Source organism: Mesoplodon mirus, assembly GCF_964341445.2.
Source record: "Mesoplodon mirus genome assembly, chromosome: 7".
In the NCBI taxonomy this organism is placed as follows: Eukaryota; Metazoa; Chordata; class Mammalia; order Artiodactyla; family Ziphiidae; genus Mesoplodon; species Mesoplodon mirus.
In genome coordinates this window covers 24,967,540-24,991,980 of record NC_138983.1, presented here as the reverse complement: position 1 = coordinate 24,991,980, position 24,441 = coordinate 24,967,540, and positions in this window count along the sequence as shown.

The window sequence follows — 24,441 nt, the reverse complement described above, 5'->3', positions numbered from 1 at the left end:
TGTTTTAGAGATAAAGCTCCCAAGGTGGCATGTGATCCTGGCAACAGAGAGGGGGAGAGTCCAGTCTCTTGGTTTGGGCAACCCGGTGGAGGTGATGCTGCTCGTCAAGACAGGAGAGACAGGAGGAGGAGCAGGTTTGGGTGGGGAAGGTAATGAGTTCATTTCTGGGACGGGTTAAATTTGAAGTGCCTAAAGGAATCAAGGTGGAGATGCTCAGTAGCCACTCGCATGGCTGAGCGCAGAGCTCAGAATGACAGGGCAGGGCTCGAGATACTGATCTGGAGTCACCAATTTACAAATGAGAGTTAAAGCTTTGGGAGTGGCTGAGCTCATAAAGTGATAGAAGAACAAGAATGGAATGTTGAGGAACACAGACCTGAGGAAGGGGTCAGCAGGAGAGACAGGAGGGGTTGCCAAGGCAAAGCCAAGTCCTTGGCTTCAGCAGATGGGATGCAGACCAGCCTTCAGAGGGACCCTGCCCAGGACTTGTCCACCCTGATCATTTATCTGAAAAACATTACTGCTTGCAAAGGGCAAGAGGGACTTATGGTCTTGGAATCGGTGTGCATTGGAGTTGTAAAGAGTCTCAGAGATTTTATGGTACAGTGTTTTTGGTTTCTTTTTGGAAAATAAACCTTGTGCCAAATCCCAGTAGATGATAGGGTGATAACACAGAGCTGCCATCATTGACGCTGGGACTGGATGGCTTCTCGCTAATGTCTTGGAACAGCCCATGCACCCATTCATCCCACAGATATTTACTGGGCACCAAGTGTACTGCAGGCCCTGTGCTCAGCTCCAGATACAACTGTGGACAAAACAGTTTCTGACCCTAGAGCTCACTGGTTCTCCATCAGGGAGCCAATCAGTCTTGCCTGTACTTTAAAAATCACACTGGGGAGCTTTGAAAAATCCCCAGTGCCCGGGCAGTGCCCTGTACCAGTGAAGTCAGAATCCTTGGCCATGGGACCAAGTATCAGTCGTTTAAAAACCTCTCCAGGTGATTTCAACATGCAGCCATGTTTGAGAACCAGCTGAGTGTAGACCATCTAGGGCACTCAAGGCTTACCACTGAACCACTATGGCAGAACTTTGGACTGGCACACTTCCCTGCCCCCGCCTGCCCCCGATTTATCTAGGAGGGGTCAGGAGTTAAGTTGGCCATGATGGACAGTGAAGGAGCTGGGCCTGGTGCCTCTGTGTCCCTTCTCCTTAACCACTGCTCTTTCTCCTCACACGCCAGGGTGGCCTGAGCCCACTCCGTGCTGTGTGGCCTTTCACCTGGTTGGTCACCTGGCTTTGATGTTAAGTAAAAATCTGGTGAATGATCAGCATTGTTCTCTCTGTTCACTAGGCCTGTCTTCTTTCTCTGTGAAAAACCAGTTGAATTCTTTCTCTAAATGGGGTATTCTTCATTCAGAGGACACACAATGGGCTTCTTTCACCGGCAATTCAGTCTCTAGTAACAGAGGCCGTGGGGCCTGCCAGCAATCTCCTTGTGAAACTGGCATGCACTGGCTTCTGAACATGAACCATGTTCACGGATGCCTGGAGAAACCGGGGCCCCTCATTGTGTGGGGGGCTCCCTGAGAGCCAGGAGCTGCTCTGATGCTGGCAGGGAGAGAGCTGCGGCCAGGGCTCCAAGCCTGCACTGGGGTCTCCTGGAGTTGTTCTCCACAGAGGCAGCCTCACCCTTTTCTCTATGTGCCTGACCAAAAGCCCAAGTCTGAAGACCACCATTTACACTGGGAAAGGTAGCTGTGTGACTTTGGGTTAGTGGTGTAACCTCTCTGAGCCTTAGTTTCAGGCTGAAACACTGGGGATATAGGATTATTGTGAGGATGAAATGACATATTGGATGTAAAATGTGGGGTTCCTGCACAGATATGCCAAGGGCTAAGTTAAGTCCCTTTTATATATAACATGTAATTGAACCCATAGCACTAAATCAGCAACCTAGTTATCAGTTATCTCTAGTTTATAAATGAGGATACCAAAGCCCAGAGAAGCAAAGAAATGTGTCCGATGTCACACAGCTATTGAAGGAGCTGGATTTTCAACTCAGGGCTCCCACAGTGAGAGGTTAATAGTGGGTTAGCTATTACTATTTTACCAGGTGTTGCTTAGAATTCAGACAAGAGGAGAGAAAAGATGGCATGGAGAGTAGGGAAGACTTTTTTTTTTAATACTTTGGAGGCTGTATTCATAGCCATGCTTTTGATGTTTAAGCCAGAAGCTGCAGAGTTTCATTCTGGGAGCAGGGGAAAAGGAACCATTTATGTGCTAGGCACTGTGCAAACCCTCTTTGGGTACATCTGTGCATTATTTAGTCCCCAGGAATCAATTTGCAAGAGAGGTCTTATGGATTTTTTCCCCTATTTTGGGAATGAGGATTCAGAAGCTCAGAGGAGTTAAGCAACATTCCCAATGTCACAGAATAAGTGTTGAAACTGGACTTTGAAACAAGTTCTGTCTGGCCTGAGAGGCGGCTGCCCTTTTGCTTTTGCTTGGGCCTTCCTGAATGTGTCCTGTTGACTCTGAGAAATGAGGTCACCGCGTGTTTTCAGTTCATTCTTTCACTTACGGATTTCGTCCTTATATCCTAGGTCCTGCAGCAATCAGAAAGGGGGAGTTTCCTAGGCTGTTTCCTTGGCTGCCATGTTGTGTGGCACTGATGCTAATATTAATAATAATAACAATAATTAAAACTGACATTGTGTTCTAATATTAATAATAATAACAATAATTAAAACTGACATTGTGTTCCAAGGGCTTAATAGGTTCCAGACACTGTTGCAAGAACTCACTAGACCTTAATCTCATTTAATCCTCATGACACCCCTACATGGTTGGCTTATTACGCTTCTGTCTTATCAGATGGGAAACTGGCACGGATCAGTTCAGCAACTTGCCTAAGGTCACACAGCTAGTCACTGTGGAGTTGGGATTTGAACCGTGCGGTTGGACCCAGATGCCACTTGGCAGAACTTGCTGGAAGCAGATGTTGTGGTCTTTGTGCCTCGTGACCTGGTTTCCCACTGGCGGCCACCACAAGAAGTGTCCCGTGGGGGGACTTTCACCGGGAAATGATTTCTCTTTTCACTTCATTTTGAGGAAATGGTTGTTCCTGGTGTGTGGAGTTTCAGAATGAATTTGAAATAACTCTTACTCTTTTCTGCATGTAGGTTTCCATGGACTTGATCTTTGTTTACCCTGACCTGCTTACTCAGCTGGGCTCACAGGCCTACCAAGCCCTTCCCTGCCCTCCTTTAATGAGGGGGGAGGGAGCTCCCTTTACAGGAAGTGGGTCTCCTGTGCTTTCTTGCCTTGTTTCAGGCCACACCCTCCTCTGAAGGCCACCTCTCTGTCACCAGACCTGGATCCAGGAGCTGGACCCAGATCCTGTTTTGGGTGGCTGGTGAACCCTTGTGTGTCTCTGGCCAACCAAGGCCACCAGCCCAACTCTGGCCCTGGGGAGCTTGGCTGCAGTGGGTCAGCATTCCAGCACGGGGCTCTGTGCTGTGTCATATCTACAACTATGCACCTGGGGCTTATGTTTCAGGGAAGGGAGACTCTGGATTTTTCTTTAATTCAATCCCTTCACTTTCCAAAAAAAGTTTTTTTATTTTTAAAATTTTTATTGAAGAATAGTTGATTTACAATGTGTTAGTTTCAGTTGTACAGCAAAGTGATTCAGTTATACATACATATATGTCTATTTTTTTCAGATTCTTTTCCCTTATAGGTTATTACAAAATATTGTGTACAGTTACCTGTGCTATACAGTAGGTCTTTGTTTTTTATCTATTTTATACATAGTAGTGTGTATATGTTAAGCCCAAACTCCTAGTTTATCTCCATCCCACCACCTCCTGCTATCCCTGTTGGTAATCATAAATTTGTTTTCTATGTCTGTGAGTCTATTTATATTTTGCAAATAAGTTCATTTGTATTATTTTTTTAGAGTCCACATATAAGTGATATCATATGAGATTTGTCTTTCTCTGTCTGGCTTACTTCACTTAGTATGACAATCTCTAGGTCCATCCACTTTTAAGAAGGTGCAAACAGAGTAGCATTCTTTCTGCCCACAGTATTCTCTACTTAAAACACAATGACAACAACAAAAAATCTGCCTTAATAATAATATGAGCAGCAGAGATTTATTGAGCACATACTGTGTGCCAAACACTTTACAAAAAGCATCTCATCTTAATCCTCTTAACAGTTTTGGGAGGAAGCCCTGATTATCCTGTTTTTGCAGTTGAACAATCTGAGTGTGCAGAGATTAATTCACTCAAAGGCACACAGTCAGAAGTGGCCAAGCTAGGATTTGAGCCCAGGTCACCCTGACACTGAAATTCTTAACCACTGCCCATGTAACCTCCCATTTCTCTCCTTACCCACCTTTCCCTTTGTCCTGCAGCCCGAAGACTTCAGAATGGGCGAGAACTTGGGACGATCTGGGTGACAAGGGGAGCGATTCTAATTGCTGTTTTCTCCCTGCCCACACTGTGTGCCTGTGATTTCTTAAATCTGGGACCAGGGAGACCTTGTGCTATTCGTCTGGGGCAGAGTGTAAGCAGGGTGTCAGTGAGTCACTTGTTTCTCCCAGCTTGATAGGAACAGCTCTGTCATGTGTGAATGTGCATGTACATACGTGTGTCCCACCCTTATCTGCTTCTCCTGACAGATAGTTGGTTCTGTGCTTGAATCTGATTCATTTCTAGTGAAAAACAACCCCGACCTGAAGATAAGAATTCACTCAAGCAAGATTGGAAGGCGAGATAATGTGAAGTTTGCAATGAGTTCATTTTAACTGCTGACTTATTCCACCCAAGAGTTCTCGTGTGTGAGAAATTGAGTCCGGATCTGGGGTTGTGTGCCAGGGAGGCTGAAAAAGCAGCTAAGTCCTCCAGGAGAGCCCAGGCCTTCCTGCTGCTTAGGAGCCCAGATCCTGGGCCAGGAGCAGAGGGCGGGGTGCAGCCCTCCATTCTGTGGTGGGTGTTTCCCATGTTTGGCACCTAGCTTTTTGGCTTCCTTTCTTAGGTTTGTTTCTGCATTCTGAGTCTTAATGTCCCAGAGCAGGAGCTAGATGCCTGCCTTCTCAGCCCTTCCCCACCCCCACCCTGACGCTTGCAACTGAATGGGGAGTTGTGACTTAGGTGCCGTCAGTGAGACACCCCCAAAGTAGACTTTGACCTTGAAAGTGGTCACTTGAGGAAGGTGGCACTGCAAGAGATCTGTTTTCAGGGGCAGCAGGGGTTGGGGTCTCGGCAGAGTCCCTACAGCCAGTACAGGTAGTGGTGGAGACATCTCTGCAGCGGCAGGCCCGCGGAGGGCCTGGAGCCGTATTCTTGTTGTTCTTGGTGGCAGAGCTTGCATGTGTGACTCTGACCCTCCAGGAGATTTGTGAGCTACTCAATGTCCTTTCAATTTGCTAAAGTTTGCTTAATGGCCCAGAACATGGTCTATCTTAGTATATGTCTTGTGAATGCTTTTTTTTTTCCTTTAAGATTTAATTTTTATTTATTTTTGGCTGCGTTGGGTCTTCGTTGCTGTGCACGGCCTTGCTCTAGTCACGGCGAGCGGGAGCTACTCTCTTCGTTGCGGTACACGGGCTTCTCCTTGCGGTGGCTTCTCTTGTGGTGGAGCATGGGCTCTAGACGTGTGGACTTCAGTAAGCGTGGCTCGTGGGCTGTAGAGCGCAGGCTCATTAGTTGTGGCACACGGGCTCAGTAGATGTGGCTCACGAGCTCTAGAGCGCCGGCTCAGTAGCTGTCGTGCACAGGCTTAGTTGCTCTGCGGCATGTGGGATCTTCCTAGACCAGGGATTGAACCCACGTGCCCTGCACTGGCAGGCGGATTCCCATCCACTGCGCCACCAGGGAAGTCCCTGTCCTGTGAATGCTTGAATATGCATTCTGCTGTTGCTGGGTGCAGTGTTCTCTAAATGTTGACTAGATTCCGTTGGTTGATCGTGTTGCTGAGTTTGTCTGTATTTTTGATATTGTGTCCACTTGTTCTATTGATGTTGAGAGAGGGTTGCTGATGTCTCCAACTATAACTCTGGATTTGTCTAGTCCTCCTTTCAAGTTTTATTGGCAAGTTGCTTCACATATTTTGCAGCTCCATTGATTGGTACATACCCTTTCAGGATTGCCATGTCTTTCTTGTGGATTGACACTCTTTAAATCATTGTGTAATGTTCTTCTCTGCCTCTAGTAATTTTCTTTGCTGAAATTTACTTTATCAGATTTCAATATAACCACCTGCTTTCTTTTGATTAAAGATTGCATGACATAACCTCTCCTTTCTTTTTTTACTTTCAACCTACCTATATGATTGTATTTGAAGTGAGACAGCATGTCGTTGAGCCATGGTTTTAATCCACTGTGATGATTTTTCTTGTTTAATCTCTATTTAGACCATTTATACTTAATGTAGTTATTGGTATCACAGTCCTTAAGTATACCAATTTGGTTCTTCTTTTCTGTTTATTCTGTGTTTTGTTTGTTTGTTTCTTTGTTTTATTTTATCTGCCTTCCTGTGGGTTACTTGAATATTTTTTTGGAATTGCATTTTGACTTATCTGTCACATTTTTGACTATGTCTCTCTGATAGCTCTTTTAGTGGTTGCTCTAGATATTACATTATATGTACATAACTTATCACAGTCTACTGGTATTGACATTCATTGGTTCAAATGAAGGATAGCAACTTATCTCCCTGTAAGTCCCTTTACCCTTCACAATTTATAATACAATCGCCTTATATATTTCCTCCAAATACATTTAGGACCACATAAGATAATGTTATAATTTTTGCTTCAACCAGCAAACATAATTTAAAAACCTGAAGAACAGAAGGGCTGTTGTATTTACCTCAAATTTTGCTCTCCTCATGTTCTTTCTTTCTTCCTAATGTCCCAAGATTCCTTCTTTTGTCATTTTCTTTCTGTTTAGAGAACTTCTTTTAGTCATTATTTTTGGGCAGGTCTGCCAGTGACAGATTCTCTTAGTTTCCTTCATCTGAGAATGTCTTTATTTCTTACTCAATCCTGAAGGATATTTCTGCTGGATTCTGAGTGGACAGCTCTTTTCTTTCCACGCTTGAATAATGTTGGCCACTCCCTTCTGGTGTCCACAGTTTTTGATGAGAAAACCACTGTGATGTAAATTGTTTTTCCTTTTACTGGTAGGGTGTTGTTTCTCTTTAGCTGCTTTAAAGATTTTTTAATTTGCCTTTTGTTTTCAGAAGTTGGAGTATGATGTGCCTGGAATGGATTTCTCTGGGTTTATCCTTGTTGGGGCTTGCTGCTCAGCTCCTTGAATCTGAGGTTTAGGTCTTTTGCCAAATTTGGGAAGTTTTTAGCCATTATCTCTTTGAATACTTTTCCAGTCCTGCCCTTTTCTCCTCTGCTTCTGGGACTCTGATGACATGAATGTTAGATCTTTTGTTCCACAGGCACCCGGAGCTCTACTGGTTTTCTCATTCTAGTCTATTTCTCTGTTTTTCATGCTGGGTTATTTCCATCATTCTATCTTCAAGTTCACTGATTCTTTCCTTTGTTCCCTCCATTCCACTGTTGAACTCATCCACTGAGTTTTTTTATTTCAGTTATTATATTTTTCAGTTCTAAAATTCTATTTGGTTCTTTTTTATATCATCGATTTATTTGCTGAAACATTCTATTTCTTTGATGAAACTTCCCATTTTTTTCACTTGTTCAAGCATGTTCATAATTGTACATTGAATTGTGCATATGATATCTGCATGAAAATCCTTGTCAGATAATTCTAATGTCTCTATCGTTTTGGTGTTGGCCTCTATTGATTGTACATTCAAGTTGAAATTTTCTTGGTTCTTAGTATGAAGAGTTATAGTTTACTGAAACTGGACATTTTTGTTATTATGCGTGGTGCTCTGGATTGTATTCACATTTTCTGTTGAGCTGACTTTTTTGGACACTGCTCTGGCAGGGGAAGGGAGAGGTGCTGCCCTGTTCCTGCCAGGTGAGAGTAGAAATCCAGGTCCTCATGTGGCCTCTGTTGACACCTGAGTGGGATAGGGATTCCTCATTACAGTAGTGGAAGAGGGAGTTCTGGTTCCCCACTAGGCCTTCACCGATATCACCTTCGCTGGGAGAGGTAGGAGTGCCTTGTTACTTCTTACCACGTGTCTTCCACTGAAGCCAAGGGAGGTGGCCTCATTACCTCTGGGTGATGACAAAGTCCTGACTCTTCCCTAGGCCTCCTCAAATACCACCCCAGTGGGGAGGGGACAGGATGCCATGATAATTGTAGGTGGAGGTGGAAGTTCAGGCTCCCCACAAGGGCTCTACTGACACCCGGTTCATCAGGTGCTTGATACCATTTGTTGTGAGGAAGACCCCAGCCCATTACTTGGTCTTCTCTGACACCACACGGGCAGGAGGGTTGGGGATCCTCATTACAGCCTGGCGAGGGTGGAAGTGTGGCTTCCTCATTTTTGCCTTTGCTGGCCTGGGTGCAGGTAGGCACGATTGTTTCTGTGATGTTTGGGTAGAGTAGAGCTGTTATTGTCTAAAAGTTTTCTGTCTTGCTAGCCTTTCCTGGTTCTTGGCTAGAGAGAAGAGGTTTTTATTAGGGCTTATTTATGTCTCTGCTTATTTGCATTTCTGGGTTACAGGTTTCTCCAGCTCCCACTCTGGGATATATGAGACAAAAAGAAAACCCAGGGAACTCACCTCCATGTCACTCTTTGGGTCCCAAGTCCCCAGCCTGTCTGCCTTCCTCTCCCCATCTTTCAGAATTTTCTTATGATTATTATATATATAACGTCTATGGTTTTTAGTTGTACTTAGTGGGAGGAATAGGAAGAAGTACATCTACTCTACCTTCCCAGAAGTGGAAGCCCCAATATCCTTTAATAAACTCCCTTTCTGCTGAAACTGACCCCAGTGGGCTCTGTTGTTCGCAGTGAAGAACCTGATTAGTGCCCTTTGAGAAGGGCAGGGCCACAGAAGAGCTGTCCCCTAAAGGGAGCACACTGGGCCTGTCAACAAGTTTCCAGCATTGGCAACTCTCTATTTTGCCCGGGAGTGGTTTTCCCCGTTTCCTCCAAACACACAGCTTATCTTCTGAATACAACCAAAATTTTTTTTCATTACTTTCTTTTATTAAGACAGTAATACTTGTTCTTTGTAGAAAATTCAAAAAATATAAGTAAAACAGAGAGCATCTCACACTAGAATAGATATATTTTAAAAATGAGATGGTACTGTCAATTTTGCTTAGTAATCTGCTTTTTCAGATGTCTTAATATCTTTCCACTCCAAAAAATAGAGTTTAGATCATCACTTTTTAATGGTTACATAATATTCTTTTGCAAGAGCATGGTTATTTACATATCTGTTTCCTATTGTTGACCATGCCAATGATTTCCAAATTTTTTCATTGTAAACAATTCTGTGTGGAACATCTTTGTAGATAATCATTGTGCACTTGTCTAGTTACCTTAAGCTAACCCCCTAGAGATGCAATTGCTGGGCTGTAGGGGACACATGTTTTTTTTAAAAGTACTTTTGATAAATATCTTTACAGTGCCTTCCCTTCCTGCTTGTCATCCTACTGCCATTGCTTGGCTCTCATTCTGCTCTAGAGCTTTCTCATTTGTAGAGCAATAAGGGTGTCCCAGCTTCAGCCACCCCCACACCCCACTAGTGCTAGCTTGTAGCAGGATAACATATGACACATTAATGCATGTGTTGTGACGCCCTCCATATTCAACTTGTTCACATCTTGAGGACCTTTTTCCATTCAAGGCATGGTGGAACTCCCAAAAAAAGGTTGCACATATTTAAAGTTCTAGTGCTGAGGGTTCAGATGGAAGATTCGGGAAGTCGATGTAATCAGCCAATTCCTTCCCTCACTACTGGTCTCTGATCTTTGGGGAAGAAGAGAGGTAGAAGTGAAGTCAGAGGTTTAGACGTGAGTGTAAGTGGCCCTACCTTGTGCCTCTCGCCACCCTGTGAGATGAATCTTGGTGAGGGCGGGCATGATAGGACATGCCTTGAAGTCAAGAGGACCTGTGTCAAGATTCCCGATGAGCAGTCTGGGGAGTTTTCAAGCTTAAGGTAAGTTCTCTGTTCATCATAGAAAGACTGCCATAGAGTAGAAATGGTAGTATCTAGTGGGGAGAAAAAAGGTGTAGAGGCAGCCTTCCAATTTTCCCAAAGTCTCAGAATGCTGAGGGTTGGGCATCTGAATGTCCCAATGGCATCAAGTTCGTGTATGGAAGGGGAAGAGAAAGAAGGAGAGAGGGAGAGGGAGGGTAGGGAGGGCAGGGGAGGGAAGGAGAGGAGAAAGAATGGGAGGGGAGAAGAAGAGAGAGAAAACAAGAAATGAGAGCTGGAAGACCTACAAGTGGCCCTTGCCCGAATGCGTGTGGACCCCCTGGCAGAGGATGGAGGGTGGGTGATGCTTCAGGCATCTGATGAGGACACGGTTGCATCTCAGAAAATTTGCCAGCATGGGTCGTGAGTAAGGACCAGGTGAGATGTGTTACATTTGAAGCCAGAGGCCAGCATGGAACCAAGCAGATGCAGACAGTGAGGTAACTTCCTTCTTACACTGTACAAAGGGTGATGTTCCTATCACACACACACGTGCACACACATACTGAGCTGAAATGGTTGTTCAAAACCACTGATTTTGACTTAGTTTATTTTAAAGTAACTAGACTAATAATTCTACATTGGTCAGAATAGAGATCCCAGGCAGAAAGTACATCCAATTAGAGAAAGAGGGGGAAGAAAAGAAAATAATCTTGCAGTCCTGAGTTCATGTTGCCTGGAAACTCTTACCAACTATGCATACTTCTCTAAATTATCATGGCTTAAGAAAATATTTTTTTCTAGATTTGAGCCTTTGCATATCTCCAAGAAAAGCTCCTTTTATTTATTTCTTTGTTATATATTCATAGTGACTATCAGGCTTTTTAAAGTCCCATTTTGTTCAGATAAAAAATTTCAAGGATGGCCCATATCATGTAAAGCAAGTACAAGCAGTTGGTGGGATGGGGAAGATGTTTCCCATCAACCCTCTGAGGTTCGTGAGAGGGCTCAGGGAACCCTGAGGAGTTAACAGATCTGAGACTGCCATGTACAGTTGTGTAGTGTGTATACTGCACAAAAGTGTTAGCCAAGGCACTTGGGAGTTGATATCCGGCTCATGTTCTACTCATCAAGACTTGCGATCTTGCACAGCACTGTACCCACCGGGGGATAGGGATACTTTTCTCTTTGCACAAAGTATAGTCTGGTTATAAGCCATGTGTCCACAGAGGAGCATGCAGCCAGAGGAGGTGTTTTTCAAATTCATCCACCCAAATGGGGCACCTTTTGTACGTAGGTCACATAAAGGCAGGCCATGGTCTTGCGTGAGCATACTTTGAAAATCACAATAAGTGTCTACCAGTACATAGAATTTAGCTTCCTATTTTGAGTCCCCAGTGTGCTGGTAAATTTCAAAGCAAGTTCAGTATATTTCCTTGCCCCAGACTTAGACCATGACTGCATGATTGTGGGCAAGGGACCAACAGCCTCTGGAGAAATGTGCCAGGCAAGGCCTTATATAGGCAGACTCCTCTGTCATGATTTTCAGGGTAACTAAATATCAGAAGTAAGAGACCAAGGGATTACTTTAGTTTAACATCCTTATTTTATAATCAGGGAATGAATATCTTGAGAAATTCTGGTTCATGTTCAGAGCCACTCTGTTCTAGTTGGTGGAACTGGGACTCAATCTAAAGCCTCCTGGGTATGATCCCAGGGCTCTTTAGCTGGCTGTGTGATGACGGGGACAATATAACACAAAAAATCATGGGGTCTTCCTCACTGGCTTCCTTCTCCAAAAACAAGTATTTACTGCTTGGAGATGTTCTAGGTGTGGTTCAGCTTCAAGGTACCACATGGGGTCACCATGTGGGGAGCCTAGGAATATGCTATCATGGGATGTCGACAAAGTGGCCTGTCTCTCTGTCAATGGCTTCTGCAGCACTAAAATGCCTCCTCATTCTGCCCTGGAGCTGAATCAGCCTTGGGAGTCATGCCTACTTCCTGGGCTGCAACATGGCCACCCCAAACAACAATAATAATAACAACACTAATGATGGTAAGCACCGTCATCATCTTGTTTGGTCCAGGCAGAGCCCCTTTGATCTGGGGATCTCCAATATGATCCAGCAGCTAGTGTCATTATCTCCCTTTTACAGACAGAGAAAATGAGGCACAAGATGTTTAAGCTTAGAGGCCCAAGGTCACGCGGGGCATCGTTACTGGAGACACCTGAGGAACTCAGGTTGTTAGCTCTGAAATAAAATCTCTAGGCACTTAACAGGCTTTTGGTTTGCAATGGCAACTCTTTATGAGGACTGTATATATTTCTAAACACTGCCATGGGAGCGAATACCAATCATTAGATTTCATTTCAAGCATGTCTTTCACAATCTTAAATGCTGCAAGCATGTGGCAGACTCTCCTCTGCTCTGAGCAGGTGTCAATTGAACACCTGGTCCTCTATAACACTCAGGTGGGTCCCCAATGGTAAAGGACTCAAAGCTGGCCTTATACGACAGAAGGAAATGTGGTCAGAGTCTCAGGGGACTTCAACATTTTTCAGTTTAATGAGGTATAACTGACAAATAAAATTGAATGTGTTTAAAGTGTACAACATGATGATTTGACATATATATACTTTGTGAAATGATTACCACAATTCTGTTTATTTTCATATCCATCACCTCACACAGTTACTTTTTTTTTTTGTGGTGAGAACACTTGAGGTCCACTTTCTTAGCAAACTTCAAGTTCGCAACACAGTGTTACTAACTACAGTTACCAGGCTGTATATTAGCTCTCCAGAGCTTATTCATTGTATAACTGAAGGCTTGTAACCTTTGACTAGCCTCTTCCCACCTGTGCCCACCCCTACCAGGTCCCTGGTAACCACCACTCTACAGTGTGTTTCTATGAGTTTGACTTTTTTTTTTAAGGTTCCATATATAAGTGAGATCATACATTATTTTTCTCTATATGGCTAATTTCACTTTGCATAATGTCCTCTAGGTAAATCCATGTTGTTGCAAATGTCAGGATTTCCTTCTTTCTCATGACTGAATAATATTGCATTGTATATACATAACATATCTTTTTTTATCTATGCATCCATTGACAGACACTTAAATTGTTTCCTTATCTTGGCTATTGTGAGTAATGCTACGATGAACACAGGAGTGCGGATACTTTTTTGAGATACTGATTTCATTTCCTTTAGATATATCCCCAGAAGTGGGAGTTCTGGATCATATGGTAGTTCTCTTTTTAATTTTTTGAAGAACCTCCATATTTTTTTCATAATGGCTCTACCAGTTCACATCTTCACCAACAGTGCACAAGGCTTTCCTTTTCCCCACGTCCTTTCTAACACTTACCTTTTGTCTTTTTGATAAAAGCCTTCTAACAGTTGAGAGGTGATATACCGTTGTGGTTCTGACTTGCATTTCCCTGATAATTAGTGATGCTGTGTACCTGTTAGCCATGTCTTCTTTGGCAAACTGTCCCTTCAGATCCTTTGTGCATTTTTAAAATCAGAGTTTTGTGGGTGTGCGTGAGATTTGTTGTTTTGTTGTTGTTTAGTTCTGGGTTTTTGTTCCCTATTGAGTGGTAAGAGTTTGTATATGTTTTAGATATCAACTTGTATTAGATATATGGTTTGCAAATATTTTCTCCAATTCCATATGTTGTCTTTTCATTTTGTTGATTTTTTTTTTTTTACTGTTCAGAAACTTTTTAGTTTGATGTAGTCCCACTTGTTTATTTTTGCCTTTGTTGCCTGAACATTTGGTATCCTATCCAAGAAATCATTGCCAATGCCAGTGTTAAGGAGTTTTGCCCTATGACTTCATATAGGGTTTTATGGTTTCAGGTCTTACATTCAAGACTTTAATCTATTTTGAGTTAATTTTTGTGAGTGGTATATGACAGGAGACCATTTTCATTCTTTTGCATGTGGATATCCAGTTTTCCCACTACCATTTATTGAAGAGACCATCCTGTCCCCATTGTGTATTTTTGGTGCCCTGATCAAAGATTAGTCGACTATATATGCGTGGGTGTATATCTGGGCTTTGTGTTGTGTTCCACTGGTATATGTATCCGTTTTTTTTTTTGCAGTACACGGGCCTCTCACTGCTGTGGTCTCTCCCGCTGTGGAGCACAGGCTCCGAACACGCAGGCCCAGCGGCCATGGCTCACAGGCCCAGCCGCTCAACGGCATGTGGGATCCTCCTGGGCCGGGGCACGAACCTGTGTCCCCTGCATCGGCAGGTGGACTCCCAACCACTGCACCACCAGGGAAGCCCTATGTATCTGTTTTTATACTAGTACCATACTGTTTTGATTACTATAGCTTGTAATATAATTTGAAATCAGGAAGTGTGATGCCTTCAGCTTTCTTTTTCTTTCTTAAGATTGCTTTGGCTATTTGGGCTGGTGGATGGGCCTCCTGATGGAGTCTGGAAAGTGGTTAGTAGGATCTGCATTCAGGGGACCTCAATTTGAACCACAGTTCTGACTTTACTGGCTGTGCTACCTTGGAGAAGGTACTTAGTTTCTCTGGGCATCCGTTGCATTTTCAATTATAAAGTGAAGAATTTGCATTAAATCATTTGATGGTATGTTTTTAAAATGAACTCATGGTTTTGTGAAAATTCATCTTACTATATTTTTTTCTCCAAACTTCTGAGATCTTGAAGAATCTGCCTTTTTCCCGGTTTGAGCCTTTGGAATGCTCTACATCATCTTCCTTGTTGCTATATTATCTTTTCCCAAAGGGATTCAAACTTTTTAAAGTAACATGGATTCAGTCAGAGTTCAATTAAGGAAAGAGACTGAGTATTTTAAGCAGAAAAGGATTCAATTCAGGGGATTAAGAACTTACAGAACTGTTGTAAGGTCTGGAGGAGTGGAAGTCCGGTGGGTACCACTACACTATCTCAAAGTCATCCTATGATCCAGAGATTAGAAAGCTGATGCCCCAGCTGTTTTCACCACAAGTGCCTCTGCCATCCATGAAGCTGATGGTTGGATCCTGGAATAAGGAGTCCAGTGGCTGAAATGCCTCTAAACACTCATGTTTCAATCATATTGCTACTTCACACAAGGACATTATTGGGGAAACCTAATTTGCTTCTAGAACCATACCTTCAGGGGTGTCTGGGAAATGCTGATTTTTCTTTTCTAGCTCCTGAGTTACAGGGAATGGGGAACTAGTGCCAACAATCCTATTCAGCACAAGCACTGTTCAAATGTCATTTTACATGGTGTATTCATCAGGATAGGCTCTGCTATGCTGCAGTAGTAAACAACCCTAACATTTCAATGACAATATAATAAACATTAATTTCTCACTCATTGAATGGCCGGTGCAGCCTGGTTAGCCCTTCTCTTTCTTATAGATGCACCAGCTAGAACAAATGACCTTCAAGACATTGAGGCAGGGGAAGAGAGAGATGGAAGAGGCATATCAGCCGTTAACTGCTTTAGCTCAGGAGTGGCACATGTCAATTAGGCCCATGGTCGGTGGCCAGAGCTAGTCACAGGACCCCAACCTAGCTGGAAGGCAGACTGGGAAATATACGGGAGCGCATGGAATATTCGATGAATGCATGCTATCACTCATGGTAAAAAGAGGAGGTACTTGTCTTCAAAGTCAGGGTGAGCCTGCCTCTCAATCTCCCTTTCCCTCTGTGAAAGGCCCTAAAAGAAAGATTCCAGGGCTCCTCAAATGCCAATATGAACACATTGCATATGAAAAGGTTTGGAACTATAATCTAGTTATCTGTGTAGCGTTATTGGGGAATCAGAAAAAGACTTCCTTCTCCATAAATATCTCTCTCACTGATCTAATCTGGCACCTAAAATTTCTACCAGTAATATTACTCTTTGTGTGCTATTTTGATGATATGCATATTTAACATAAGTTGAGGCAATATGTAATCTTCTTTTACACTGGAGCTCTTTCAGTGAGCGGGGATCAAGGTGCAGGAGAATTGGACTGATGCCACGCACTGGGGAAAGGAGAGGAAAACTGGTGCCCGTGGATCCTATAGATCAGCAATAGGGTCTTGGAGATGTAAGGCAGGGGGCTGGAAGGGAGTGGAGGGGGTTGCCCAAGGAAGGGGAGAAGGGGGCTTTAGGCAGATTATCCATATCACATCTTTGCCAAGGGCCTGACCTATTTTGGCCTCCAGGGCAGCCACATTGTCACCCAACTGCATCCAATAAGGTCACAAATGTCTCTTTGGACTGAGCCTACTTTTGAAAGATAAACTCAGAAAGATCTGTCCAGCTAGACTGTAGTGAGGCTGCAGTGGGGTGTCTGACTCCAAGTTTTGAGCTTCTGGGCTTGGAGTCCCAAGATTGATTTTAAATCTTAACTCTGCCTTGTACTTATTGGCAGTCCTGTGGACTTTTAAAATACAACTGTATGATCTTGGGCTAGTTATGTTTTTGTACCTCTGCTGGCAGGATTAAATGAGAAATGCACGTTGGGCATAAAGTAGAGAACCAGTGGATGCAAGCTCTGTTCCCCCTTTTGGTCACCTTGGTTTCTCTATTTGTAAAATAAAGTGTGTAAACAAGATCTTTCTCTGGTGCCTTAGGTCTCCACAGTTGTCTCAAGGATCAGAGGATGTGAGCAGAAGGCTGAGTTGGGGAAAAGCCTCTGGACTCTCCACTCATTTAAAGCAGAGGTGTTCTAGGTAAGATTTAGTTTGGAAAAAATATATTCTGCTGGTAAAATGAACTCTGAAACCCTCTGGACTGGGTGATTGCTGCAATCTCTTCCCTCAAACATATTATGATCCTGAGAGCAATGTTTCTGAGAATGCCTTAAAAATGGCAACACACTCTACAAACGTAATGCTGTGTTATTATCATGATCACTTTCCAATGTGATCTTAGTTTGGATTTTGGTTAGAACAGGTTGCAGTATCAGCTCCCATAACACCCATACCTTCGCCAAATTATTGATAAGCTCATTTGAAGTGAGATGGTTCAGGATAAAGTGAGAAGCTCCTATTTTTTCTTTTCTTAAGAAGGAATGTTTTTTCACTTCAACTTCATGCATTTATTGTTACTGCTATGACTAATGTAATATATGGATGGTCTCTCTCTGTCTCTGTCTCTCTTTTTCTCAAAGAGAAAAAAGATTATCAAGACATGATATTTCAGAAAGATTTAGAAATGTTTTACTGTTTATACAAAGTTTCAAACCATGAAACAAATATCAAATATTGCTAATGAATATCTGAATATATGGTAAAAATATAGAACAGGGATGTAAATGGTGAACTCTCCATCCAGGAAAATGCTTAAAACAATTCAGCATCTAGAAGCTACTCTAGATGCTACTCTGGGGTGGAGTGGGTAGTTAATAAACACAGTTGAATGAATGAATGACTCGTTCTCTCTGGGGAGGGTGAGGAGGTAAAGGATTGGGGAGATGTGCAGAGACTTTAATTTTAACATTTTATTTCTTAGGCTGAGTGTTTCCTACCCAAGCATTTGTCATATTATACACTTTTCTCTGCTTGAAATATTTCATAATTAAAAAAACTAAACCCAAGTTGTTTTTTTGCGGTACGCGGGCCTCTCACTGTTGTGGCCTCTCCCGTTGCGGAGCACAGGCTCCGAACGCGCAGACTCAGCGGCCATGGCTCACAGGCCCACCCGCTTCGCGGCATGGGGGATCCTCCCGGACTGGGGCACAGAACCTGCGTCCCCTGCACCAGCAGGCAGACTCTCAACCACTGCACCACCAGGGAAGCCCTAAACCCAACTTTTTTTTTTTTTTTTTTTTTTTTGCAGTACGCGGGCCTCCCACTGCTGTGGCCTCTCCCGTTGCGGAGCACAGGTGCAGGCTCAGCAGCCATGGCCCACGGGCCCAGCCGCTCTGCGGCACGCGGGATCCTCCCGGATGGGGGCACAAACCTGTGTCCCCTGCATCCGCAAGCGGACTCTCAACCACTGCGCCACCAGGGAAGCCCTAAACCCAACTTTTGATGTCTGCTTTCAAGGGGCTCGCAGGCTAGAATTAGAATTGTTACTATCAGCTGACATTCATCATTCCAGTTCCAGCACATTTTGGCTGTGTGCTTTGGGCAAATTACCTTCACTGAGACACTGTCCTCATCGTAAAATAGGGATAGAACAGTTTCTACTTCACAGAGCCCTTAAGATTGAAGGAGGCAATCAATACATAGTACTGAGTACCTGGAATATAGTCCTCAAAGATATGTCCACATACAACATCTCAGGTCTGCCCAGCAACCCTATGAAGATGTGGAAACTGATTCAGGTAAGAGCTGGAAAATGATGCTGCTGGGATTTGAACCCGAGCACCACCCTTTATATTAACCAGGCTAAGTGCTAAAGGAGTTGTAAAATGGAATTTACCCGTCACCTCTATTTCCCTCTCTTTTTTTCTTCCTTTGTGTCCTCTGGACCCATAGCGCGAGTGGGATTTTATGGTGTTGGTAACCACACTGTAAGCTCCCCGAGTTAGCATAGTGTTGTCCCAACTCTGTCCTGTGGCCAGGCCATGTGCCTTACAGCTTTCTGTGGTCAGAAGGGAGCTCTACTCTCCTTCCAGACCCCACCACCAAAGCCTGGCTACCACTCCCAGGATGCCCCTGGGCGGTCCGAAGCAGAAAACGACCTGCTGCGTCTTGAACTTGGCAGCCATCTTGGCTGGTGTTAACAAAGAGTAATTAAGTCATCCACGGAACTCAGTGGTGGAGGCTGAGGTTGTGGCTTGGAGCAGGCTGGGTCAATGTCAAGGCTACTTTGGCTTCATCTAGTCCATATCCCTCACATTTCTCTCCACAAGGCTCAGTGCAGGGGAAGGAGAACTGATCCTGATACGAGAAGGCTTGGGAGTTTGTCTCCTCCTCTTACTAGCTGTGGGAACTTGGACAAGTAACTTAACCTCCCTGAGCTGATATTTCCTCATCTTAAAATGGTGATAGTGGGCTTCCCTGGTGGACCAGTGGTTGAGAGTCCGCCTGTCGATGCAGGGGACACGGGTTCGTGCCCCGGTCCGGGAAGATCCCACATGCTGGGGAGAGGCTGGGCCCGTGAACCATGGCCGCTGAGCCTGCGCGTCTGGAGCCTGTGCTCCACAACGGGAGAGGCCATAACAGTGAGAGGCCCGTGTACCGCAAAAGAAAAAAAAAATCGTGATAGTGATATTTTCTTACCTCAGTGTTGTTGAGCAGCTCAAATGATATAATGAATTGAAAGCCTTTTGTATGATCTGTTATGATGAGTCCAGATAGTAGTCTACAGACAAGGGGGTAGAAAGAGGAAAAGGACAATTCTGAGGGCTGGACTTGTTCCATTCCTTGCAAACTGCCCCCTGAACCCCAGCTCCTCTATTCACTCAAAGCCACTTCTCAGAGCAAACCAGACTGATTGTTTTGAACCCTGCACTTTGTCAACATCCCCACCTCTACCCTAATTTCAACTTTGGAACTGGATTGTGGTGAATAAGGGGGAGGGGAGGTCAGGTGACGTTATGAACTGATGCTTTAAGAAAATCCAGGGTCCTCTTGGAAGAAGCATCATTATCAAGAGGGATGGACACAGATGTGGAAGTGGTGTGACCTTCGGTGAGTGGCTTAACCTCCCTGAGCCAGATTTCCTCACCTAAAAACCAGGGAATGTAACACTTTACTCGTAGGACAGTTATAAGGATCAATTGAGATGATGTATGGAGATGCACTTTGGGCCTGGTAGGTAGTAAACAATAATGGCAGCTACTAATAACTAGTAATCACTGAACAGTGGGCTGCCTTCTGTGAAAACAGACTCACCACGCTCTTTGGAGCCATCTCTGCCCTTTATTTATTTCCAAGGGTTCTCTGGCTGTTCATTTGACCCAGATTTCTCCTATACACAAATCTCAGGAGTGAGGAACCTCACCGTGGGGTCTGCCCAAGGATGACCTTGAGGGTCTTCTATAAAGGGCTTGTGGCTTTGAATGATCCCTTAATCGATGCTCACTGAAGAGGACTGGGGGAAGTAAGTGTTTGAAAACGTCTGATGCCTGAAAGCACAGAGATCTGCACACAGAATCTTCATTCATTCAAGAAGGAATTAATGTTCTGGACAAGGAACCAGGGGCTGCGGGTAAAATAGTGAGCATGGCTTGGATCCTTCCTCATTGAGCTTGTTCATTCCTTTAGGGGAAATAGGTAAGTAAATTCAGTTGGACGAGGGCTCTAGTTGGGTCACAGAGCTCACAGGCTTGTAGGGGAAACAGTTAAGTGAATTCAGTAGTCTAAGAGCTCTGATTGGGTAGGTGGGCTGCCCAAGTCCATGGACTGGTAGGAAGGCTACTGATCCTGGGTGCTAGGAATCTTGGGGTTTTGGCCCAGGCTCTGTCACTGATGTAACCTTGGGCAGATCCCTTCCAACTTTTGGAAATGGGGGACTTGTTGAACTTGATGGGCCCTCTCAGCTCTTACAAGCTTTTTTTTTTTTTTTTTGGTCATGTGGAGGTTCCAGGACTGGGGAACAACCAACATTCTGGTTTAAAGTATGAATTGGATAATTTCAATAAAGAAAGAGGCTAAAGAGGACAAACCTACTTCTGTGTAGTTTTTTGTTCTTCTTTGAGAAAGTGTACTATCTTTGATTGGCTCGGCCAACATGGAGACTAACAGGGGAAATTCCCACTGGTCAAAGAAGTGACGAAAGTGACGAAAATGACCATAAGAAACCAAAGGAGAAGAAATCTTCCTCAAAATACCTGCTCCAGAAGGAGGAAGTGTTTCTGCTGATAGAGAAAGTGAATCTGGACATCCAGGGTGAGCCCAGGAGTCTTGGGAATGGACTGGCTGAGCATAGGTTGATTTTGATTCTGATCTACATGGCTTCTCCCAAAGGGGAGCTTCTTCTCATTTCATCTTTCAGCAAGTATTGGTGAAGAAACTGCATCTGGAATCCCATTTGGTCCTTACAAACGTGCTGGTGGAGGGGAAATAAAGGGATGATGTCCAGTAGAGTTGGCAGTGCACTCAGGGACTAGCAAGAATGAGCAGTCTTTTCCACTCCTGGATAGATGAGCCCTGTGGGCACTGCGCCGTGGGAGAGGGGCTGCCTTACAGCATGTGACCAGAGCTCAGGGGGTTCAGCTCCTGCCACAACCCTGGCCAGTAGGGAGGGAGTGGGGGAAATAAATTGCCTGCCTCTCTCTTCTCCTGCTTCCCAATCTCCTCCTAGCACCTCCCGTTGGCTGAGTGTATCTTGAAGGCAGAGGGCAAAGGAGGCTGGTAAATGCAGTCCCTAGAGGTCAGCCTCTTGAGGCCCAGAGCAGGGCCTGGTCTACAAGAGAGAGTTTACAGAGCTGGGAAGCAGAGCAGAATCAACACCAAGCAAGAGGCTCTTCAAACTCTCACAGCCTCGGGATGAAGAAAGCAGGTCCCTATTGAGCGGTTCTCAAACACCTGTACTCAGTCCTCTCTTTCTCTTCCACAGCATTGGTGAAGGATCCATGGGCCCCGGGGGTTGGTTGGGCAGAGGAGGGCCCATGTTCTAAGAAGGAGCAGAGGAGAGACCCGATTCCTTTGACCTGTCTTTCCCAGAAGATGAGGGACAGGCACAGACCAGCCCTCTCCCCCAAAACAAATGTATCTTTCCATTCATGGGAAGGGTGACATAATTTGTCACATACCGATTTCATATGGGGGTACGGAGTTAATCCTTTGTATGTTGTCTCTTTGAATCCTTTGGCAAGTAACTCATGAAAATCAACAGCTCCAGAGCCAGCTGCTTTCTGGTGGAGCAAGTGGGCCTAGCTCTAGGTGATGCTAATGAAGTTTGACTGCAAATCCTTCCCTCCTCTCTGATTCCTACAATACCCACCCCGACCCAGCATCCTATGGGCTAATGGGCCCAGCATCCTCATAGCTCTCCTATTATGGGGAACTGAAATGTCTAATGCAGTTATTCACTCCATGTGTTAGGTACTTAATGTGTTATTCCCTCCCAGGAGAATTTGTGTTTTCCAGCACAGCCAGAGAGTGGGTGGTGCTCAACCCAAAGGAGTGAATCACTAATAGTGGAATCCCAGGCATCCAGGGAGGTCATATTTCTGGGATGGGTTCCTTCCTGACATTGTTCATATTATACAAATATGGCAACAACCTATTACCCCTGAAAAAAGATTGTCCTGTGGGTGTGGTGACGGTGGGCATGGAGAGGCATGTCCAGGCTGAAGCCAGGGTTGTCTGATGTTCTTTTTTTTTTTATGTTGAATACACTCTCATTTATTTTATTTTATTTTATTTTTTTAAACATTTTTAGTGGAGTATAATTGCTTTACATTGTTGTGTTACTTTCTGATGTATAACAAAGTGAATCAGCTATATGTGTACTTATACCCCATATTCCCTCCCTCTTGTGTTTCCCTCCCAGTCTCCCTATCCCACCCCTCTAGGTGGTCACACAGCACCAAGCTGATCTCCCTGTGCTATGCAGCTGCTTCCTACTAGTTATCTATTTTACATTTGGTAGTGTATATATGTCCATGCCACTCTCTCACTTCGTCCCAGCTTACCCTTCACCCTCCCTGTGTCCTTAAGTCCATTCTCTACATCTGCATCTTTATTCCTGTCCTGCCCCTAGGTTCTTCAGAACCTTTTTTTTTTTAAAATTCCACATATATGTGTTAGCATACGGTATTTGTTTTTCTCTTTCTGACTTACTTCACTCTGTATGACAGACTCTAGGTCCATCCACCTCACTACAAGTAACTCAATTTTGTTTCTTTCTGTGGCTGAGTAATATTCCATTGTATATATGTGCCACATCTTCTTTATCCATTCATCTGTCGATGGACACTTAGGTTTTCAAAATCAAATCTGTCCCTTTGAACGAGTGGCACTTAAACGTCCATGCGGTCTCCCCAAGCGTAGGGGAGAGTGCCTTCCCTCCTCTCTGAAACTGGTTTCCCTTCACCCGGAACACAGTGCTGGCGTTGTGCAATGTCCCTGTTGGCAGAGAGGTTTGGGCCCCTTGTTTTCAGGTCTGTGCAGTTTCCAAGAAGGAGCTGTGGCCTTTGAGTAGGACTGGCTAATGAATAGTGGTCCAGGTGCCAAATGAAGGAGCCAAGAAGAGGGGAAGGAGAGGAAAGTCCTGACTTTTACATGAAGATGAGACAGCCGTCCCTGTGGCAGCCAGATGGCAGCTCTTTGTCCTGCAGAGGCTTTGGGGTCAGGCTTGGGTCAGAGCTGTGTTGGAGGTAGGAAGAGGACAGGCCAGACCAAGCAGGAGACCAGGGCAAAGTCTCCAACAACTGCATGGGAGGATGTGAAAAAGCACCTTTCATCAGGAGCTGAGGGCCTGGTGGAGAATGGCCCTTAACATTCAATCCCAGCACCCCATGAATTTGTAAAAGCCAGGCTCGGGGGCTTTTACTCTCTATTATACTCAGCAACATCATCAACTTGACAGTAATCACTACTTCCATTTACTGAGCACCTACTCCCAAATCAGGCTCTTTACATAAATTATTTATTGGTGTCCTTTCAAAGATCCTATTCATCCGCCCAACATACATGTATTGAGTTCCTACTTTGTCAGATACTTTTCTGGGCACTTAAGTTAACATCTTACGGAAAACCCCAAATGAGCTTTTTGGCCAACCCGATAGAATACCAGTGAGGTAGGTGTTATTATCCTCCTATTACAGTGTCAGACACAGAGGGGTTAAGTAACTTGCTGAGTTTTTCAGCCAAAAATGACTGAGCCGTGATTTATACCAGAATCGACCTGACCTAAAGTCCGTGCAATTCTCCCGTGCTGTGTACATGCTGTCCTCTCCCTGGGGGTACAGGGATGAGGGAGTAACCAGGCTGGGAAGGGCAGAGCTGGGTTGGATGGCCCAGTAGAGGCAACATGTCCTGACTGGGTGGATTAGGATCGGCTCAGGGGTAACAGAATATCCCTGGGTGAGGCCGACTTGGCTCTAAGCCTTGATAAAATCAGCTGCCTCCATGGCAAGGTAGGGGGACTAGCCTTTTATCCTCACCAGCTGAGAACTTACACAGAAAAGTCTATCCCTGGGTGGACCATGCAGCCTTGAAGGCCTAGAGTCAATTATTGGTTCATCCATTTATTTATCACTTCCTAGATGTCTTAGCTTACCTTGGAGGGCAGAGAAGTAGGTCCAGGGACCTAGAGGTTTGTAAGGGTAGCCTCCAAACTCCTTTGGTTCAGAATGGGGTGTAAAGGGTCATCCAGGACCCTGGGGTCAATTTCCTGAATAAAGTAAGCATGTGTGGCAAGACCAGAGATGGTGCTCTCCCCTGATGAGTTCTCCCTGTTGTTTGATC